The sequence below is a fragment of the Nelusetta ayraudi genome, unplaced genomic scaffold (genome assembly GCF_046127955.1).
Source record: "Nelusetta ayraudi isolate G7.1 ecotype Tasmania unplaced genomic scaffold, CSIRO-AGI_Nayr_v1 ptg000037l, whole genome shotgun sequence".
Taxonomy (NCBI): Eukaryota; Metazoa; Chordata; class Actinopteri; order Tetraodontiformes; family Monacanthidae; genus Nelusetta; species Nelusetta ayraudi.
In genome coordinates this window covers 700001-722917 of record NW_027466087.1, presented here as the reverse complement: position 1 = coordinate 722917, position 22917 = coordinate 700001, and positions in this window count along the sequence as shown.

Here is a 22917-nt window from a genome sequence, read left to right as displayed (position 1 = left end):
AACGTGTCGGGAGTGTGGAAGTTTTTCAAAGTGAGAGAAACAGACATAGCACAAGCTATCTGCAATATATGCAACGCTACAGTACCTAGCGGGGCAACTTTGGCAAAAAATTTCAACACCACAAATTTAATCAGGCGCTTGGAAAAGATACACACGGAGGAGCATGTCGAGTTCAAGAAACGCAGCGCGGAGAAAGAAAAAGAAAAGCAAACTCTGAAACGGATGCTAAAGCAAACAACTTTAGACGGTGCTCGTGAGAAGGCAAGGGATGTACAGAAACAAGTATTTATTGCCCCTAACGTGATCGGATCGGTGATCGGTTTATTTAAACTCACTGATCGGTGATCGGCACAGAAATCGTGATCGTGTAAAGCCTAGTGTTTTCCTTTCTATGTTTATTGGCATAAAATCACATCTTTCTTATTTTAATCAGGTGGAGGCGACGCCACAGATGACCAGAGCTGTGCCCGTGGTTCCTGTGGCTCCCGTGGTTGCCAGCACCAAGCCAGAGGAGGCCAGCACCGTCCAGGAGGCAACACAGAAGATCAACTAAGCTAAGGAGGCTTTTCTTTCTTCTTCTGTTGCCTCTGACTGCTCCGCTCGTTCTACGCCTCGCACATGTGATTTGTGATCCATCATCAGTTAGTACTAGTGAAGATGCAGTGGCAGATCATGGCACTGGTATTAGATTAGCCAAGGTTCTGCATGGTTCTTTTCATCAAGGCGAAACCGGTCACGGTTTAAAATTCCAGCACCAGCTGGCAACAGTGAGTCACTTCAGAAGAGCAAAACTCCTCACTTTGACATGGATAATTCTGACGTAGAGTTTGTCAGTGCTGTGACCAATGAAGAGTGTAACTTCTCTCCCCTTGATGTTGATGTTTGTTTAGACCTTTGCAAAAACTTGAAGATTCATTTGGACCGTGCGAGTTTTCCAATTTCTGATTGCAATGGCCCATTAGGTTCGCCGTGTACAAATGAGAATGTAGAGGCTGATGGAAACTGCTTCTTCAGAGCCATCAGTCAAGCTGTGACTGGTTTATAGACACAGAAGTGGAAATTCAGGTTGCAGCAGATTGTTTACGATTAGATGTATACACTTTTATCGATGGTTATGGGTTGAAGTACAGCTCTTGCAAGAAACAATTCTCACATTGTATATATTTATGGATGTATTTGTTTTATATGGAAGCAGTTACCATAATCCAAATTAAAATAAGAATATAATAACAGAAATGCTTTTTCATTTTAAGAACGAAGCTGTATTATTTGACTCATAATTAAAATGGTTAATAAGTCATTCAATCTGCATTTTCATTTTCTTCTTCAAGACTGCTCATTCTTGTACTTAATTCAAATGAAGGAAAACACATTTGAGATTTAATTTTCAAAACACCACACACCAGCAAAGAGTTACCAAAATTCAATATGAAATGTAAAATTCAAAAATGAAAAAGCAATAGCAGAATGCTTTTTCATTTTAAGAACAAAGCTGCATTATTTGACTCATAATTAAAATCATTAATAAATATTCCTATATGCATTTTCATTTTCTTATTCGTGTCGCACCTTTTATGACACAATCAAAAAGAAAACTGAGAGCATTGCTTTTTAATTTTCGTGGTCCTGCCCTGTACAAGAGTGACCACAACTCGAAAACGAAATCACAATCTCAAAGTAAACACGCGGCGCAGGAAAGTGACGTCAGCAGCTCTCCACCTCCGCTGTGGGTATGGCGGTATGACGCCAAGTGTCATTTGCCTCCTGTTATGTGTAAATTCTAATGTTTGTGAATTTAATAAATGTATATATATACTGTATATTTAAAAAAAAAAAAAAAAAAAAAAAAAAAAAGGTATAGCAGTATGACACCACTTTGCCATCGTTACTTTTCATTGAAGTTGCCGGTAAACAAGATTTAAATCGCCGAAAAACGTGGACCACTGACGGATCTCGTTGGTCGGACAGATTTGAGCATGGCGCACATTGACACAATTGTTCAAACCCTGCTGGATTTAGCTTCCCAGGTGGAGTTGAATAGTGTATCTGAATCTGATGCTCGGGACCGAGTTGAGCAGGTATTCTGCCGTCCCAGATACGGACGCAAACAAGGTTGCCCGAGCCAACCTGTTGTCAGTTATGGAACACCTTGATGCACCAGCACAACATCAAAGCTAAAGCTATTTGTTACATGGGTGGAGTAACAGCTGTTCGGCGTCGGCCACCAGTCCATCCGTCGCAGGATGCGATGCAACGGATCATTGCTTCCGTTCGGCGTCGGCCACCAGTCCATCCGACGAAGGATGCGAAGCAACAGATCAATCCGTCAACTGGTGGCAGATGCTGGTGCGAGATCTGTCAGTGGTCCACGTTTTTCGCCGATTTAAATCTCGATTACCGGCAACTTCAATGACGTGAAAGAAGTAACGATGGCAAAGTGGTGTCATACCGCCATACCTTTTTTTCCTTTTCTTTTCTTTTTAAATAAAAAGATATATATATATATATATATATATATATATATATATATATACATATATATATATCTTTATTAAATTCACAAACATTAGAATTTACACATAACAGGAGGCAAATGACACTTGGCGTCATACCGCCATACCCACAGGTGGAGAGCTCACTTTTCTGCGCCGCGCGCTTACTTTGAGATTGCGATTTCGTTTTCGAGTTGTGGTAACTCTTGTGCAGGGCAGGACCACGAAAATTAAAAAGCAATGCCCTCAGTTTTCTTTTTGATTGTGTCATAAAAGGTGCGACACAAATAAGAAAATGAAAATGCATATAGGAATATTTATTAATGATTTTAATTATGAGTCAAATAATGCAGCTTCGTTCTTAAAATGAAAAAGCATTCTGCTATTGCTTTTTCATTTTTGAATTTTACATTTCATATTGAATTTTGGTAACTCTTTGCTGTTGCATGTTTTGAAAATTAAATCTCTAATGTGTTTTCCTTCATTTGAATTAAGTACAAGAATGAGCAGTCTTGAATAAGAAAATGAAAATGCAGTTTGGATTATTTATTAACGATTTTTTTTATGAGTCAAATAATGCAGCCACGTTTTTAAAATGAAAAAGCATTTCTGCTGTTGCTTTTTCATTTGGATTATGGTAACTGTCTGCTTCCACACTCCAGTGGTTCTGCACATTAGTATAAATAGAGTGATTCTCTATCATGACATCACAGGACGGCGGCACACTGACTCATTCCATGAACCTGGACACTGATGATCCAGACTTTGGACCAGATGAGCCAACAGGCCACAGTGGAAACGGGTCAGAACATGGGACTGGCTGCTGAAAGTATACAGGTAGGTGGCGCTGTCATCCCAAGTTGTGTGGTGTGGAGGATCAGGGCCAAAGTTCCAGATGCTCACAGATGTGACTGTGGATTCAGGAGGAGTGTTTGAAGGCTGGACTCCCAACAGTGATTGGCTGCTGAGGACCTCTCAATCACAATCAGGATTTTTAGTGGCTGTGAGATTGAAAGTGAGATTGCATTGTCCAAGGAGGAGGACAGCAGTCAGTCATGTTTCACCTCCAGTCAACACGCAGTGGTTCACATGAAGGTCCAAGAGGCCTACAGACCTACACAGAGTCTGGATGTGGCAGCACAGTGGCATCATTGTCTTTGTTGTGTTGTTTGGTCATTGTGATCCAATGTAATGTGAAAGAAGGACGAGTGCAGTTCTATTGGAGTGAGTTTCTTACAAATACAGATCGCACGATTTCTATCCCAATTGTTAAGTGGGAAAGAGACCTGTCTCTCCAGCCTCACTCTAATTTCTGGAGAACAATCTGCCTGAACACCTTTTCACTGATAAAACAACCTATTCTACAATTAATAGATTTTAAAGTACTCCACAGGATCCACTACACTGGACAGCGGATGTTTCAGATGGGCATGACCGCCTCTCAGACCTGCTCACACTGCACAGTTAATGTCCCAGATAATTACCTACACGCTGTATGGCATTGCCCACCAGTAAATAAATTCTGGCACGTAGTATGCAATGATCTATCAGCACAGGTTGGTTACAACATCACAGCCACTCCTTCTTTTTGTCTCATAGGGGACCTCAGTGATATCACATCAGATAAGGCAGAATCTCGCATGCTGATCACCTCCTTATCTATCGCTAAGAAAACAATCCTCACAAACTGGAAAACAAAACAACACCTGCACATTGCACAATATAGCAACTTACTGTTAGACCACACCTCCTTGGTAGGAATGTCTGCTTCATCCGAGTAATCAATCAATAGCTGAGGCTGCTGGTTGATGTGGGCAGCGGTGGTCGTGCTGCTGCGGGCCGGGTGCGGTCTTGGGGGGGGGGGGGGGGGGTTGGGCTGCTTTGCGGGTTGGTGGGGGGTCGGGGGTTGGGTGCCCCGGCGGGGGATGTCTACCACGCGGGGGTTGGGCCTGATGGTTGGTGGGTGGTGCTCCGGGGGTGGTGCTCCGGGGGGGGGGGGGGGGGTCCCTGGCTCTGGTCTGGGGGCCCCCTTGTTGGTGGGAGGGCTGGTCCGTCCCTGTGTCTGGGGACTGGCGCTGGATCGTACGCGGTGGGGTCGCATGCCTGGGGTGGGGCTGCGCGTTCGCCGGCTACCGCTCCTGTGTGCCCGGGTGCGGTGGGGGGTGGGCCCCCTTTGGCTCCTGGATCCCTGTGGTGTCCCCGGCCCCGATGTCGCTGAGGGGGCACCCTGACCGGGAGTCCCCCCTGGTCACATAATAGGTGTTTTTTTTGTTTTGTTTTTTTTTCCCTAAATTTTTAATTTATTTATTTATTTTCTTCTGTTTCGGGGGATTTGTGTCTTGGGTGGTCGCTGCCCGGCCTTCTGGCCTTAAGACCCTCTCCAATCTTAATAGCATTATAGACACTTAGGGCTTGGGGGGGTGGTTCGTGCACTGCGGCCGCCGCCCTGCTCAGCAGCAGTGTGGTTGCCCCAGGGCCTTACCACCCCTCCATTTTAAACGCACCATAGTTCAACACACCAGCAAGTGCACATATACACACACTGACACCCCTACACACAGTGGGGTCGGCCTGCTAGCGGGGGCGGGATCCGGCATCTTTCCCACCCTGGATGGGCCCTGTGCGGTCCGGTGCCCCTGGGGTGCGAGACCGGCTGGGCCTATGGGGACCTCGCCACTTGCGGCGGAGTCCCCCTTCCTCCAATCCTGGGACCGGGCCGCTGCCCGGGTGGTCCCCCTGCGCCGCTCGGGGGCGGCTGGGCGGCGACGACCCGAGACACGGGGGTCTGACAGTGGTGGGTGGTCGATGTGCCATACTGGGTCCGTAGGGGGGGGGCCTCTGGGTGCCCGGGCCTGCTTTGGGTACCGATCCTCCTGGTGGGTGAAGGGGCTGGGTCCTGTCATGGGGATGAGTCCGGTCTCGCTTGCCCTGTGGGGCCCCCGTCCGGAGAAAATCAGTGTGTAGTTCAAACTTTGTGCGTCTTTGTGTTCAGTTTTTCTGCTGTAGTTGTGCTTTTCTTTTCATTCCAGATGAATTCCACTCAATTTCCTTTTCAAACCATGTAGGTGTTGAATGAGCTGCAGTGCCCCCTGGCTGCAAGCTTCATACTGTGACTCTGCCGACCGAGGTAAAAAACCAACAAACTCTGACACTTTGTTGAGGACCTCCTGGAGGAGCTGAAGGTGCAGAACCTTCTCAGGCCTCTCTGAGGAGGAACTTGTGGCTGTCGGTCCTCTGCTGCCCCCTGCTGGTCACACAGGCCTCTTCCACCGCCGTTCGTCTGTTCAGCACATATTACATTTTTTAATGGCTCTATAAACGTCACTGATGAGACGATTTTATGATTCCTGCAGTTAAAATGTTTTAATTCCAAATCTGCAAAGACCTTCTGATCAATGAAGACAGAGTTAAAAATGATTTCAAAATTGACCCATTTGAGAAAAACTGCACTGTGGCATTGTTTGCATGTTGTTTTAGCTCTCAGTTGCTTCATTTCGCATTTTTCTTAAAAGCTTCGTTTAGTGGTCCATTGTGGTCAATGGGACACTGAACATCCGTTTTGTGTGCCCGAGTTTTAAGAGGATCAGGTGCGGATATTTTAGCATTTAAATTATTATGGCTTATTAGCATAGGTACGTATTACCTCACCTGTCCGTTCTTTTTACAGTGCTTCCTGAACACCTCACCGGCACACTCCAGCCGCCTGCTAGCACAAAGCTGCGCAGAGCCTCCTCGTTGTTCTCCTCACCTGGAGGACGCTTGGTGATCAAGACCTGTGGCCCAAAACTCGGTCCTATAAGATAAGTGCAGGAACACTGCTGCTTTGCCCGCACTTGATTGTGCTAGCCGCCCTGTACAGACGGTGGACGGTGCATGTTGCTTCCGTCCCGCCTTGGTTTTACTTGTTGTTTTTCCTTGTTTGCTTACGTCGCCACTGCTGACCCTCAGACAGCAGACGTTACACTATCAAGTCGCCGGTCCAGCTACAGGTGTGTGTGTGTGTGTGTGTGTGTGTGTGTGTGTGTGTGTGTGTGTGTGTGTGTGTGTGTGTGTGTGTGTGTGTGTGTGTGTGTGTGTGTGTGTGTGTGTGTGTGTGTGTGTGTGTGTGTGTAATTGCATTGTTTGTTTGTTTTTCTTGCTATTTCAGTACATGTGACAGATTTTAGGGAACTTTTAGTAACCAACTGTTTATCTTTTCTTTTGTAGTCGCTGAGAGCTGCTGGTGGTGGCGGTGTCCCGGGTGGTGGGCCACTTCGAGTGCTGTGACCCGGGATTGTGGTTGTTTTCTTCTTCTTTTTTTGCACTTCACTTTCTTTGCAGGTGTGTCACGTGTGAGTGGGGTGTTCCTTGTTTTCTTTGGTTCCTCCCCCGTTTGGCCCCCTCATCGGTTAGCCTCAGTTTCTACACCAAGAATAAGGAGCTCAGTAGCTCCGTTTAAGTGTTGGGCTGTTTGTTCCTTTTATTTTTAAATGTTGAATAAAAGTTGGTTTGATATTTTAAACATTCTGAACCACGTCTCCTACTCCTTCCTCGTAGAACTTACCTGTGTGCCTAATTATTACTTTTGTGTTTAGTAGAACTCCCTGGGTGAAATTCCCAGGGTGGCGTTGTTGGTTCCTTTTCATTTTGTTAAATTCCCAATATAAAATCTTGCTTTATCAGATAGCCATAACCACTCTCATCGCCACAGGATATTTGAGTCAACTGAGTCAAACTGTCGTGTCTACTTCCCAGTCTCAATAAAAATGTTCACTACTGCTTTGTGCGAGCTTCTTAAATGGAGGTTTGTCGGGTTTTTCCCTTTTTAGAAGCAAGGCACATATTTTGTGTCTTTCCACCACAAGACATTGGCTTTTGTCACTCTCTTCGTCGTATTGGGGAAAAAGTGGCATATCGGACTTTCCCGCCGCGAGTCGTTCGTCAACATACTGCTGTGAAAGAGGGGTGACGTCACAGAAAACGAGGTGCATTTAGGTGCTGCTGCTTAAAACTAAAAGATTTTCCTGTGCAAATATTCATTTGACAGACGGAAACAAAGTGAAATATGACTTCAATTTAAGTTTGTTTTAGTTTGTTTTTATAAACACACAAAAAAGTTTGAGTTAGTTATCGTTTTTGAAAAAAGTTCTTGACTTCTACTTTAGAGATATTGATGACGAGTTGTTGTGTATCAACGGTGTGACTATGTGGTTTGGCAAGCGATGGTGCTGTCTGTACATAGCTTAGCAAACAGCTAGCGCTAGCACCCCCTTTCAATGCCAGAGTGAAAAGTGTCTGTGTGTGAGAGAGAGAGTGGATGACGCCTTGCAGGTGCGGTCCTGGATGTCGGCTGCTGATTGGACGCGCCACGGCTGAGAAGGAGGAGCAGTCGAGCCAGCCTGACGGTCATCCCTCCTCCGCTCCCAACTCTGCAGTTAGTCACTTCTGAAATGGTGTTAGAGCACGCAGCCGTAGGTAGTGATGGCCGATCGAGGCTTTGTTGAAGCTTCGACACTTGTTTCAAAAAATGGTTCATTACTCGAGGCTTCAATGACACAGTGCTCGAGGAGGTCATCTGGTGCTCAATAAAATGAAGTGCAATGGAAACGTGTTCATTGTTTCATAGGTTGTTTGGGATTTGATTCGCCATGCATTCCTGTTGGACAACACTACATGCTTGTATGGTTCAATGCTGACACAATAAAATAAAAATGAAAAATAAAGACAATGTCTCTTTTTTGGCACGACTGATTGTAGTAGACTATAGCTCTTATACTTAGCCTGACAGTTTGTGCAATGAATTATATTATATCCTAAACAAGACTAAATAGCCCATAGTTTAAAAAATATGTTCAATAGTAAGTGTTCATTGGGTCAGATGTCAAATGTGATCTATTTAAAATGTAGAATAGATGAGCTAAATAACACATATATAATACACATTGATGGGAATTGAACCGTCGCCTCAGTCTTGCAAGTCCAAGATTGTCATAATGTACCACAAACCCAAATCACACTCCCTTTTTTCATCTAAGCTGTTTGAGTAGCGTTAGCACACCGTGATTCCTCATCAACTACAGGCCTACACTTCAAATAATTATGAGAAAAATCCAACGTAAAGAGAGCACTTCCATTAGGAAATAGTCAACATGAAATTTCGTCTTCTACTGACACCTGCTGGTCAAATTGAATAGTTGCAAATATTGTGAACAAGTTGTCATCTAATTCTAATCCTAAACAATATGGCCATTCCAAGTCAAGTATTAAGACAATTAATCAGGTTTGTACTGCTTGATTGAACACATTCATCCCGTTCCAGTGCACTAAAACCCACTTCCCTTCAGGACCGTGTCAGCGAAGCCAAAACTTCCTTGAGTGACGCTGTTTCCCAGCATGCAATGCGAGCTAGCGATTCACAATACTATTTCATCACAAACATGGATGTAAAAAATAAAAAGGGACGAAAAATGAAACTTCAGGAACAGCAACCATTACAATACAAGCAGAACTGGGCCGAAGTTTTATATAAGTTTTATATTATGTACACCATAATACAGCCTTCTGGTGGACAAGCCATACTATTTAAGGCGTGTCCCCCTATGGCACTTCCGTGGGTGGAAGCTCATCGTAGAGGTCACGTGTTGGTTGTGAGCGTCACTCCACCGATCACCTCGGGGAAGATCTGAGACAAGATCGTTGCCCTTGCATGTTATTGATTCAGGTGAGTATATGGAAAACATAGGTCAATGTAGTCAGTCGAAACAAGAGAAGCTTGCTGGCAAAAATAATGCGCTACAAGTGAATGTCACACTTTCTTTTTGTTTTGTATGAGCATTTAAAAAAAACAACATAATAATAATATGGATTTTCACCATGTATGTTTTGGAGTTCATTGAAAGAGGTTTATATATATATATATATATATATATATATATATATATGTGCGTGTGTGTGTGTGTGTGTGTAATTTTAACTAACTTATCTATTTCTATCCATCTATCAAACTTACTATCTAGGGATCTATCTACTACTAACTCTCAAAAAACTAACAGACAACCAAGAGCAACAAAACCAACCTACTGCAATTCGTATATTTTAGTGTGTGTGTGTGTGTGTGGGGGGGGGGGGGGTTAAAATGAGCACAGTGATGGTTCCGCAGCATAAAGTGTATCTTCAGTCGTCGATTGTATGTGTGGGAGTCCCTCGGGTTCAGCCCAGCTGATTTAGTGTTCGGTGAGAGGACCCTCGCGTCTGTTAAGGGGTAAGTGGCTTTCCAATGTTAAATGAGTAGAGAATAATGTGTTAGATTACGTCATTTTTTTTTTTCCGTGAACGCTTGCATCGTGCTTGTGAAACTGCTCACAAAACTCTTGTTGCCAGCCAGTCTAAAATGAAGCGGCAGTTTGACAAGAAAGCTGTGGCTCGAGTTTTTGAGACAGGCGACCGAGTGTTGGTATTGTTGCCGTTACCCGGTTCCCGTTTGCAGGCTGGTTTTTCTGGTCCGTATGTCGTGGAGCGCAAACTTTCCGATACAGATTATGTAGTGCACACTCCTGATAGAAAACGATCGTCCCGCGTCTGCCACGTCAAAATGTTGAAAAGTTCCGCCCGGTTCACACTGGACGTGGAAGCGCCGCGAAGCGATGCGCCGCGAAGCGAAGCACCGCGAAGCACCGAGCGCTTCCATTCAGCGCCCATGTTAATCAATCAGTGTGTTAACATGCAGAGCTTAATCGGACTAAGAAATAATTCTGTTTTCTCGTCCAATCGGAGTTCTCACCTTGGTCCCCGTATACATGCAGCTGAGAAATTCAAATTGTTGACGGGAACGTGTCCTCCTCTCTCCAAATGTCAACATTCTTATTCGCGTTTGCCAGGTTGTTTCGCGCCGTCTGTTTTGTTAGACGACGTAGTTGTGTGGTCATGCGTCGCGAGAGCGAGGTGTGGCGCATGCGCACTCGCATTGTCCAGTTAATAGTCCGATTAAGGCTTTATCTGGGTGTCTCAATCGGAGTTCTCTGATTCCAATCGGAGTTCTCAAACTCCAATCATAATCGGAGTAAGGTGTTTACACGCACGTGAGTTCTCCGATCATAATCGGACTAAGGCAATAATTCGATTTTCTCTAGTGCCATGTAAACGCACTGAATGTAGTGGTTCAGACCAGACGCGAACAGGCGCGCGGCTCGTGCCATTCATTTCAATGGAAGCGGAAGCGCCGCGAAGCGGAGTGCCGACGAATTTCGCGAGCGAGGCTCCAACTGGTTCACACCAGACGCGAACAGCTCCGCGACGGTCGACAAGCGCTTCTGCTCAGCTGCAGTCTTTTTTTCACTCCCACTTGAGCTTCTTTTTTTTTTCTTTAAAAAAAAAAAAAAAAAAAAAAAAAATCATTTTCATCATCGCCCCCCCTCGCCCCGTAGCCAGCCCGCTCCGTAGCTTACTTTTGTGTGTGTGTCTGTGTGTGTGTGTGTGTAAATAAATAGAAACTCGCACTCAGGTGTCCATCTCAAGACAAGACCTCTTTCATAATGATCATTGACCGGCATCTCTAGGATCAAACAGACGTATTTTGATCAAGTCTTCCTCTGTGTGTGTGTGTGTGTGTGTGTGTGTGTGTGTGTGTGTGTGTGTGTGTGTGTGTGTGTGTGTTTAATCTCTCTCGCACTCTGATACAATGTACTGACAAATCTAACATAGAAATATGATATATGATCGAATTTGTCATTCGGTTTTTATTTTGAAATTAGTTTATTTTGAAAATTCACCGGATTTTCTCGTTTTTATTGAGCGACTTCCTGTACTGTAGACGAGGATCGCTTCGCTTCCACGTCCAGTGAACTGACGTTAAATGCATGGCGCGATCCGCGAGGGAAGCCGCGCGCCTGTTCGCGTCTGGTGTGAACTACTACACTGATTAACATGGGCGCCGAATGGAAGCGCTCGGCGCTTCATGGCGCTTCGTGGCGCTTCCCCGTCCAGTGTGAACCGGGCGTTACGTTGCTCGGAAAAATGTGTCGCCTGGGGCTCCGCCCCCTCCGTGCCCATTGGCGGAGGGAGGGCTCATTGAAAAAAAAAAAAGAAAAAAAAGAAAAAAATTGGTGTTCCTTTGGCGCGCCTGGGAAACTCTGAAATTATGAATAACTTTAGCTCGTTTTTGTCCCATTTGCCTGCATCAGCCCGTCATGATATTGTTCAATTAATTGAGAGCCACCCACTATTGTTTTCTGACCACCCCCGCCGTACGTCAGTTTTGCACCATGACATAGAAGTAGAGGGACATGCCAGAAGTAAGCAGCACGCACACAGTCATTATTGGAAAGTTAAGAAAGAAGCTTTGGTTCTCCTTCTGACAGTGCCCATGTAGCCAAGTCTAATTTTCTTTATGTTGTTTTCTAAAATTGTTTTCCATTAAACCTTTTTTTTTTGTGTGTTATTGTGAACTTCCCAAAATTAATTTTTATATTTTTATTTTTTTATTTTTTTTTATTTTGCAAAAGTGGGAAAAAAGTTAGAATGCCCTGTGTTCCTTGGGGGTGCTGTTCCGGCGTTGCACCACCCGGTGGCACAGAGGCGTGCGTGCTCCGGGATGGTGAGTGGAATTACGTGTGCTCTCTCCTCTGTTTTGATTAATTATCCATTTTATTTTATTTGCAGCCATTGTGTATTCGTGTGTTCGGTGTTATGAAGTGTTTGTGGATTCACGGAATAACCCCTTGTCAGTTAAATGTTTGTAAATGTCTTTAATTGCTGTTTTAAGTTTTTTTTTAGCAGAGTTCGTTAGCTTAGTGTGGTGCCGGTTGTAACCGCTTTTCTTTTTTTCCCCCGTTGAAGTGGAGAGAGTTTCACGATTCACTGTGTGTGACGCCGGCTGATGTATTTATTTATTTTTTCTCTTAAAGGTATGTAGATGGTTTAATTTGTTTATTATTTTGTCTTGTGGACTGTGTGGTGTGTGAAAGATCTGTTTTATTTTTTTATTTTTATTTCATGTATTTTTATTTAATTCTAAGTGTGAGTTCGTGATTAAGTGTGGCACAGAGGCGTGCGTGCTCCGGGATGTGGAGAGAGTTTCACGATTCACTGTGTGTGACGCCGGCTGATGTATTTATTTTTTCTTTCTCTTAAAGAGTGTTCCGGGATCAATAAACTCCCAAACCTGACTGACTCCTGTGTGCATCTGACTTGAGGAGGAAAAGGAAAAAAAACACACAACGCAAAAAGACGACTGCTACATTTGGTGCCGTGACCCGGATTCTTCAGATCAGCAACTGCAGATCGCCGTGGTCAAACAGTGAGCAAGTGAGCGTATCGAACTGTACACAGGAGGAATCACATAGTTTTGTTTTGTTTTTTGTTTGTTTTTGTTTTATCTTTTATGAAAAGGAAGAAGCAAAGAAAATCAGTTGTTTTCATTCTAAGCTGTTAACTTTCGGTCATTCCATATTCATTTAACATTTTCACACAGCTAACTGTACAGTCATTTTGAAATCATTGCATATTGTTTGTGGTGTTGGGTATATTCAAACTGTCATGGATTTTACTCCAAGTCCTGGTTTTGGGAGGGGTAGAGGGTGGATATATGCAGGTGCCTCAGGCAGTCAACAGTTAGGGCAGCTAGGTTTTGGCGGTCATTCGGGTTTAGACACAGCTATAAAAGAGCTAGAGCTCCCTACACCCATAGCAAAGCCCAAGTCTTCCACCCCCGCCACAACTGGCAATGACACCTTAGAGCAGATACGTGGCCTGTTAGGAGAGCTAGGGACCCAGATTGGTGACTCTGTTGTTAACCGTATTTTAGCTAACCAGACAGCTACTGCTGTAAGAGGCCCTCCTCCCCTTACTACGACCCCACCACTAGATCCCCCACCATTCATACCTGATTTGTCCCAACTGAGTGTCGTGGTAAGAACGGATGCCAAAGAACCAGCAGCTTATCGGGGAGATGGTACAGATAAATACACTGTCCAGGAGTGGATAGATGTGATGGACACATACCTGCGCAAAAGAGACTGCTCTACTGTGGAACAAGTGGATGAGATCCTCAGTCACCTACTGGGACGTGCAAAGAGCATTGTGAAGGTAGGATTAAAGAGTAACTCCGACAAGACCGCCCATCCTGAATTAATATATGATATCCTCAGACGATACTTCAGCGATAGTCCCATGTCCAGCTTACCCTTAGCTGACTTCTACGCTACACAACCAGATGTGGGTGAGAGCCCCGTGGACTATTGGGTCCGACTGAACACTGCCGCTGAACACGCTGACAGACACCTGCGAAAGAGTGGAGGGAAAATGGAGAACATGTCTGTGGAGGTTGCCATGATGTTCATTCGAAACTGCCCCAACTCTGACCTCTCTAGTGTGTTTAGGTGTAAGCCGATTAGCAAATGGTCAGCTATGGAAGTCCAAGAGGCCATTGATGAGCACCAGAGGGAACACCAGACAAAAAAAAGACACTCCAGAGCGGAGAAATTCGTGATGGCGACAGCAGCTGCAGCAACTTGCAGTCCAGTGACAGGGGAATCAGCTGCGACGAGAGCCATTGCCCAAGAACCCACCATACAAACTAAAAAAAGTGCAGTCACTACTCCAGAAGCGGGGGCATTAGAAAGAGTGCTGAACATGTTGGAAAGCGTTCTGGCCAGGACAGCTTCCTCAATCCAACAACCGACTCAATGGTCACGTCCCTCCACTTGCCGTGTGTGTGGCGAGAAGACACACATGACACGTGAGCACTGCATGAAAGAGAAAAGGTGTTTTGGATGCTTTGAACTTGGTCACCAGAAGAGAGACTGCACTAGAGCCACGTCACATCAAACCCAGTCAGAGAGCCAGGGAAACTGAGTCACTCACACTCCGGAGGGCAAAGTGTGAGTGCATCATGTCAGACCCTCAAACTTGAAGAAGACCTAAGCTCTGTGTATGAAGAGAACTGTAAGTCTGCACACAATGGCAGTGTCGTAATTTGTCAAAACATACACAAGCTTGAGAAAGCAGACGATTTGTTTTATACTGATGTGCTGGTGAACGACCAAATCAATTTACAAGCCCTGCTCGATAGTGGCTCTATGGCTTGCACATTGAGTGAGGATGCCGAAGAGGAACTTCGCAAAGCAGGGCTACAACCAGAGAGGGCTCAATCCAACGAGAATATTGTCTTAGTGGGCTGTGGTGGTGTGAAGGTACAGCCTAAGTGCATTTATCAGTTGAAGCTGAGTGTCTACGGACAGGAAATGAGCGTGCCCACACTTGTTGTACCAGGTCAACGTGATCAGATGATAATAGGCAGCAATGTGATCAAACACCTGCTTCGTCAGATCAAGAAAGACCCCAGTTATTGGCGTGTGATGAACAAAGCGGATTCTTCTGGCGAATCAAGCATCGAACAGTTCTTAAGTATGCTTTCAGGCATGACAAGGTGGAAGGGCGACACAATCCCAGACACCATTGGAACTGTAAAGCTCGTTAATGCTGTGACACTCTCGCCCAGACATGAGCATGTTGTGTGGGGCAAGCTTCCCGGTAATGCTCCTGTTTCACAGGGAAGTGCCATACTAGTGGAGCCGTCAAAGTCCCAGTCACACAAGAAAACTATCATCGTGGGGAGAACTGTAGCCTCAATGAGTGGTGACAAGTGGGTGCCTGTAAAAGTAATAAACACAAGTGACAAGTCTGTAACACTCAGAAGGAACACAAAGCTGGCCGATGTTTCGCCATGTGTGGCACTGGAGGACTTTGAGCCCAGCCTTCACCACGCCCACGAAACGGAGCTGAGAGCACAGAGTCAGAGCACACAGAAGGGCACAGGTCACGTTTCCGACACCTTTGTAGCTCCTACCCTCCAAGACAAACTCAATAGCCTCGGGTTGGAGAAAATTGATGTCAACCTGTGCGAAGTATCTCCTTTCTGGAAATGTCAGCTGGTGGAACTCATACAGAAATATGAGGAGGTGTTTTCCAGGGACAAATTAGACTGCGGCCATGCCAAGGACTTTGTCCACAGAATCCATTTAACAGACGACCGCCCATTCCGATTACCCTACCGCCGCGTGCCACCAAGCCAGTATCAGAAGTTAAGGGAAGCTCTCTCTGAGATGGAAGAGAAGGGCATAATACGCAAATCATCCAGCGAGTGGGCCTCCCCTCTGGTACTCGTATGGAAAAAGAGTGGAGAACTGCGCATCTGTGTGGACTACCGGTGGCTTAACACCCGTACGGTGAAGGATGCACATCCAGTGCCCCACCAGGCCGATTGCCTGGCTGCGCTAGGGGGAAATGCCGTATTCAGTGCCATGGACCTGACATCGGGGTTCTATAACATCGCCATGCATGAGGAGGACAAGAAGTTTACAGCTTTCACTACGCCAGTAGGTCTCCATGAGTTCAATCGATTGCCACAAGGTTTGTGTAACAGCCCTGCAAGTTTTATGCGCCTCATGATGAACATCTTCGGGGACCAAAACTTCTTGACTCTTCTGTGCTACCTCGATGATGTACTCGTCTTTGCCTCAAACGAAGAAGTAGCCATCAAAAGGCTTGAGATGGTCTTTGGTCGGCTCAGGGAGCATGGACTGAAATTGGCACCGAAGAAGTGTCACTTCCTTCGACGGAGTGTCAAGTTTTTGGGTCACATCATTGATGAGAATGGGGTCGCCACAGACCCAGAGAAGTTGCAAGCCATTACTGCCATAAGTGAAGTGGACCTGATGATGGAGGATAGAGTCACGCCCTCACCGAAGAAAATCAAGTCCTTCCTCGGTATGGTGATGTATTACCAGAGGTTCATACAAAACTGTTCCAGCATAGCGAAACCTCTGTTCGCCTTAACCGCTGCCGTAACGGGTAGAGGCAATGCAAGACGTTCTATGCACTTCAAGAAACTCAACCCAAGTGATTGGACTGAAGAACAAAGCAAGGCATTCAATCAGCTTAAAGCTGCTCTGCTGAGTTCAGTGGTACTCGCTCACCCTGACTTCGATCGCCCGTTTGTCCTTTCGACAGACGCCTCACTGGACGGATTGGGCGCTGTTCTTTCTCAAGTCCCTGAGGGAGGGAGTAAGGCACGTCCCATCGCTTTCGCAAGTAAATCCCTGACTCGTGCACAGGCCAAGTATCCAGCCCACCGCTTGGAATTCCTCGCCCTCAAGTGGGCCATCTGTGACAAATTCAGCCACTGGCTGAAGGGACATTCTTTTACTGTCTGGACAGATAATAACCCGCTGACATACATCCTCACGAAGCCGAAGCTGGACGCTTGTGAACAGCGGTGGGTGGCGAAGTTGGCGCCATACAACTTCAACATCCAGTATATTCCAGGGAGTAAGAACGTCATTGCCGATGCACTGAGCAGACAACCATTCATCAACACCCGTGTCAGCGAGAGAATTGTGGCGGAACCATATGGAGCTTTGCTTGAAGAGGCACAACAGGTCCAAGATGATTCTATTCAGGACGCCTTCCGGCTGAGCACGAACTGCCAAGAGGTGAAACTGCGTGAACTTGAGGGGAGAGGTCAGTCCATGAGTAGTGAAGAAGTGACAGCAATTTTGGACGGCCAAATGGAGTGGGAGAAGGGGTCGAAAGGGAGAGTGATCTCGTGGCTAGCACACGATGTGCAGAACCTCGCCACGCCTGGCCAAATCGCGTTGCCTGTGTTCTCTCTCAAAGAGCTCCAGGATAGGCAGCAGGAAGACATGGTGCTAGCGAGAGTTATACACTATGTGGCACGGGGCAGGAGGCCATCTAGAAGGGAGAGAGTGAATGAGCATCTCAGGGTTCAGAAAACACTAAAGCAGTGGGACAAGCTGAAGATGTTGGATGGCGTCCTGTACAGAGTGCTGAAAGACTCGCTAACTGGGAAAAAACGCCACCAGTATGTTGTCGCTGCAGCACTGGTCAAACAAGTCCTGCAGGGCATCCACGACGAGGCTGGGCACCAAGGCCAGCATAGAACCTTTTACCTGGCAAAACAGAGGTTCTTTTGGGTCGGCATGGAACGGGATGTGCGAGACTATGTCAGACACTGCAAGCGTTGTGTGGTGAGCAAGACGCCAGAACCGGAAGGCAGAGCTCCCCTCGAAAGTGTGAGGACAACAAGCCCGCTTGAAATGGTCTGCATCGATTTCTGGTCAGCTGAAGTTCCGGCAGGGAAGAATGTAGATGTTCTGGTCGTCACTGACCATTTCACCAAAATGGCACATGCCTTCCCGTGCCATGATCAGTCAGCTAAGCAAGTTGCTCGCCAATTGTGGGACAGGTATTTCTGCATCTATGGATTCCCAGAAAGAATCCATTCGGACCAAGGGGCTAACTTTGAGATCCAACTGATCCAAGAGTTGTTGTTGATCGCTGGGGTGAAGAAATCGAGGACAACGGCATATCACCCCATGGGGAATGGTATCGTCGAACGTTTTAACCGGACATTAGGGAGCATGATTAGAGCATTACCTCCAAGATCAAAGCAGAAATGGCCTCAGATGTTGCAGACACTGACGTTTGCCTATAATTGCACGGCCCACGAATCGACAGGCTATGCTCCCTTCTACCTCATGTACGGAAGGGTCCCTAGACTCCCAGTCGATGTGATGTTTCACAATGTGGAGAGGGATTGTGATGTCGCCGACTACAACAGCTACATCCTGAAGTTGAGAGAGAATTTGAGGGAGGCATTGTCTTCTGCCCAAGCAAATGCAGTCGCCAGCCAGCAACATCAGGCTGAAGTGTACAACAGGAGGGTCAAAGGTCGTGACATTGAGGAGGGAGATCAAGTTCTGCTGGCCAATAAAGGTGAACGAGGGAGCAAGAAGCTTGCAGATAAATGGATGTCTACTCCATATGTGGTGATTGCAAGGGACCCAAAGTGTCACACCTACCGTATCAAGAGCACCGACAATGGGCATGAAAAGGTAGTGCACCGCAACCTCCTCCTGTGCGCAAACTTCTTACCACTTGAGTTGGAAGGTGAGGATGAACCATCGTTTGACGAGTCAACAGTCCAGAGCTGTGATGAGAGACAAAGCGAGGTGTCTGAGGTAGTGACAAGGGACGCCACAAGAGATCGGATAACTGATTGGGTCCTGGGCAGTCCGGTTCCCACCCCTCCTTCAGATTGTCCTGACGCTGACGATGGGTCTGATGATATTGAGTTGGAGGACAGTGCGAGCCAGAGGCCAATGAGTGTGGTGGGTGGGATGCCCAGTATCAACCCCCTTGCTGCAGCGAGCAGTGCCGTGTCGAGAATCAGGACGAGGGTGGGTAGGCTCGTGAAACCTGTTGATAGGTTAATACAGAATATGACACAGAAACGAATATATTCGGCCCCTTAATATTCCTCAAATTTTAGGTGTGAAGTAAATTCCCCTGTGAGTCGCAATGTATGCCAAAATATTCATGTTGAGTGGACATTACGGTGGTAGTGGTAGTTGTTACATTCCCTTGTGAGAGAAAAAAACGGTACATGTGATGTTACCTTAGTTCAGTGGTGTATGAGGTGGTGTATAAGGCACCCCTTTTCGCAGGTGTATTCATAAGGGTTGCGCACCCTTTGTGGATTACTTTCTCAGTTGAGTGAGTAGCTCTTTAGTTGCAGGGATTTGATATATGGGAGTACACTACCGGGTTGGGCAGAATTTTGATGAAGTTCAGGGGGGAGTATGTAGCCAAGTCTAATTTTCTTTATGTTGTTTTCTAAAATTGTTTTCCATTAAACCTTTTTTTTGTGTTATTGTGAACTTCCCAAAATTAATTTTTATATTTTTATATTTTTATTTTTTTTTATTTTGCAAAAGTGGGAAAAAAGTTAGAATGCCCTGTGTTCCTTGGGGGTGCTGTTCCGGCGTTGCACCACCCGGTGGCACAGAGGCGTGCGTGCTCCGGGATGGTGAGTGGAATTACGTGTGCTCTCTCCTCTGTTTTGATTAATTATCCATTTTATTTTATTTGCAGCCATTGTGTATTCGTGTGTTCGGTGTTATGAAGTGTTTGTGGATTCACGGAATAACCCCTTGTCAGTTAAATGTTTGTAAATGTCTTTAATTGCTGTTTTAAGTTTTTTTTTAGCAGAGTTCGTTAGCTTAGTGTGGTGCCGGTTGTAACCGCTTTTCTTTTTTTCCCCCGTTGAAGTGGAGAGAGTTTCACGATTCACTGTGTGTGACGCCGGCTGATGTATTTATTTATTTTTTCTCTTAAAGGTATGTAGATGGTTTAATTTGTTTATTATTTTGTCTTGTGGACTGTGTGGTGTGTGAAAGATCTGTTTTATTTTTTTATTTTTATTTCATGTATTTTTATTTAATTCTAAGTGTGAGTTCGTGATTAAGTGTGGCACAGAGGCGTGCGTGCTCCGGGATGTGGAGAGAGTTTCACGATTCACTGTGTGTGACGCCGGCTGATGTATTTATTTTTTTTTTCTCTTAAAGAGTGTTCCGGGATCAATAAACTCCCAAACCTGACTGACTCCTGTGTGCATCTGACTTGAGGAGGAAACGGAAAAAAAACACACAACGCAAAAAGACGACTGCTACACCCATCTTGATGTTAATTTGGGGTCAGGTTTTTACAGACTATAATGCCCTCGTAGATGCGGTGGTCTCCGCTCCTGCAAGACTTCAATCTCCAGATTTGCCACAGGAAGAGGGGTTGATAATGTGTTGGCAGATGCATTATGATGTGGACTAGCTGCGGAATTCTTATTTCGGGGGAACTGAGCTGTTTTTCTTGTTTAGTTTTGTTTGTCGGTATGTTAATAGGGTTTAGTTCTTAAGGGAGGGGGTGATATGACCCACAGGTGGGTCTAGATGCCTCTATGTCTGTGTGTGTGTGTGTGTGTGTGTGTGTGTGTGTGTGTGTGTGTGTGTGTGTGTGTGTGTGTGTGTGTGTGTGTGTGTGTGAGAGAGTGAGAGTGGATGACGCCTTGCAGGTGCGGTCCTGGATGTCGGCTGCTGATTGAACGCACCACGGCTGAGAAGGAGGAGCAGTCGAGCCAGCCTGACGGTCATCCCTCCTCCGCTCCCAACTCTGCAGTTAGTCACTTCTGAAATGGTGTTAGAGCACACAGCCGTAGGGGTGGGCTGCCATTTTCTTTGTCCCCTCTTTTCTCCTGTTTATTAAGTATGTAGGGAGGTTAGCCTTTCTGTATTTGGGTTCTCTTTCTTTCTTTAGTTAGTACTTAAGGCGAGCTAGTTGGAGTTTAGTTTATTATTTTGGCCTGGGCCCACCCTGAAGCCTTTGCTGCCCACCGGTTAAGTTGTTTTGTTTATTTCATTTACTGATTAATAAAATGTTTTTTGTTGAAACTGCCAACTGCAGTGAAAAATTAATGAGGCTTGGGAGTGGGGGAAGGTGTCCCACACGTTGCGTCTCGGTCCCCCTAGACGGGACGTAACACAGAGTTTTCGCCGTGACAGCAGGTTGAGCTCCTACCGTGTTACAGGTGACGTCGTCACGTTAGCCTGTTCCATCCCTGCTAAATTCTTTAAAGAACTACCGTAAGTAAACTTTTAAATTATAATACGCTCTACACTAATTGTAATTTCCTGCCCGTGGTTCTATATTGCAACAGTTGACGGCTCATATCAGCAGATAAGCAGCAACAATCTGGGCATTGCGGGTGATTCATAAATATGTCATTTCTTATTAATTAGCCCATAAGTGTTGTACACCAGTGTGACACCAAATGCTTGTTGCTGACAGCAGTGAAGAAATGACACTCTAGTGGTTCTGCACATTAGTATAAATAGAGTGATTCTCTATCATTACATCACAGGACGGCGGCACTCTGACAGATTCCATGAACCTGGACACTGATGATCCAGACTCCGGTCCAGATGACACAACAGGCCACAGTGGAAACGGGTCAGAGCATGGACTGGCTGCTGAAATGATACAGGTAGGTGGCGCTGTCATCCCAAGTTGTGTGGTGTGGAGGATCAGGGCCAAAGTTCCAGATGCTCACAGATGTGACTCTGGATTCAGTACATCCCATATATAGTTTTTCAAGCGCCAAACTACAACAAAGGAACTCATCTATAACAAAACTACAACCTTGTAAGGGCAAAACCTACTTGTTTTAATTCTGATTAATAAACTAAAGCTTATTCGATTATCATTATGTGTTTTTTTTTAAACGCTCATACAAAACAAAAAAAGTGGAGGGAGAGTAGTCTGAATCGGGTTGTGGAGCATTGCTCTACCTCATCCATCGCACTCATGAGCGTCACATCTACTTGTAGTGCATCATTTCCGCCAGCAACCTTCTCCTGTTAGACCTTCCCCGAGGTGGTTGGTGGGGTGACGAGCACCCAGCACGTGACCTCTACGATGAGCTTCTACCCACGGAAGTGCCATAGGAAGACACTGATTAAATAGTATGGCTTGTCCACCAGAAGGCTGTATTATGGTGTACATAATATAAAACTTCGGCCCAGTTCTGCTTGTATTGCAATGGTTGCTGTTCCTGAAGTTTCATTTTTCGTCCCTTTTTATTTTTTACATCCATGTTTGTGATGGAATAGTATTGTGAATCGCTAGCTCGCATTGCATGCTGGGAAACAGCGTCACTCAAGGAAGTTTTGGCTTCGCTGACACGGTCCTGAAGGGAAGTGGGTTTTAGTGCACTGGAACGGGATGAATGTGTTCAATCAAGGAGTACAAACCTGATTAATTGTCTTAATACTTGACTTGGAATGGCCATATTGTTTAGGATTAGAATTAGATGACAACTTCTTCACAATATTTGCAACTATTCAATTTGACCAGCAGGTGTCAGTAGAAGACGAAATTTCATGTTGACTATTTCCTAATGGAAGTGCTCTCTTTACGTTGGATTTTTCTCATAATTATTTGAAGTGTAGGCCTGTATCTGCACACAATTTGGAATTCGTCCCAGCGCCCTGAGCTGTAAATTTGGACGGTGTAAAATGAAAATGGCCATCTGCAGCAGAATGAAAGTGAGATTGCATTGTCCATGTAGGAGGACAGCAGTCAGTCATGTTTCACCTCCAGTCAACACGCAGTGGTTCACATGAAGGTCCAAGAGGCCTACAGACCTACACTGAGTCTGGACGTGGCAGTACAGTTGGATCATTGTCTTTGTTGTGTTGTTTGGTCATTGTGATCCAATGTAATGTGAGAGAAGGACGAGTGCAGTTATATTGGAGTGAGTTTTTTTTAGAGTGTAATAGAAGTTATAATGCAGAGTCTGTTTTTATGAAATGTTCTTTCACCTGGCATCCATCCATCCATCCATCCATCCATCCATCCATCTTCTACTGCCGTATCCGGAGTCAGGTCTCGGGGGCAGCAGCCTCAGCAGAGACCCCCAGACTACCCGGGACCCAGTCACCTCCTCCAGCTCCTCCATTGGGACCCCAAGGCTTCCCAGTCCAGCCCAGAGACCTGGTCAGCACCACTCTGACTCCTTGAGTCCCTGCTGCTCAGGTGA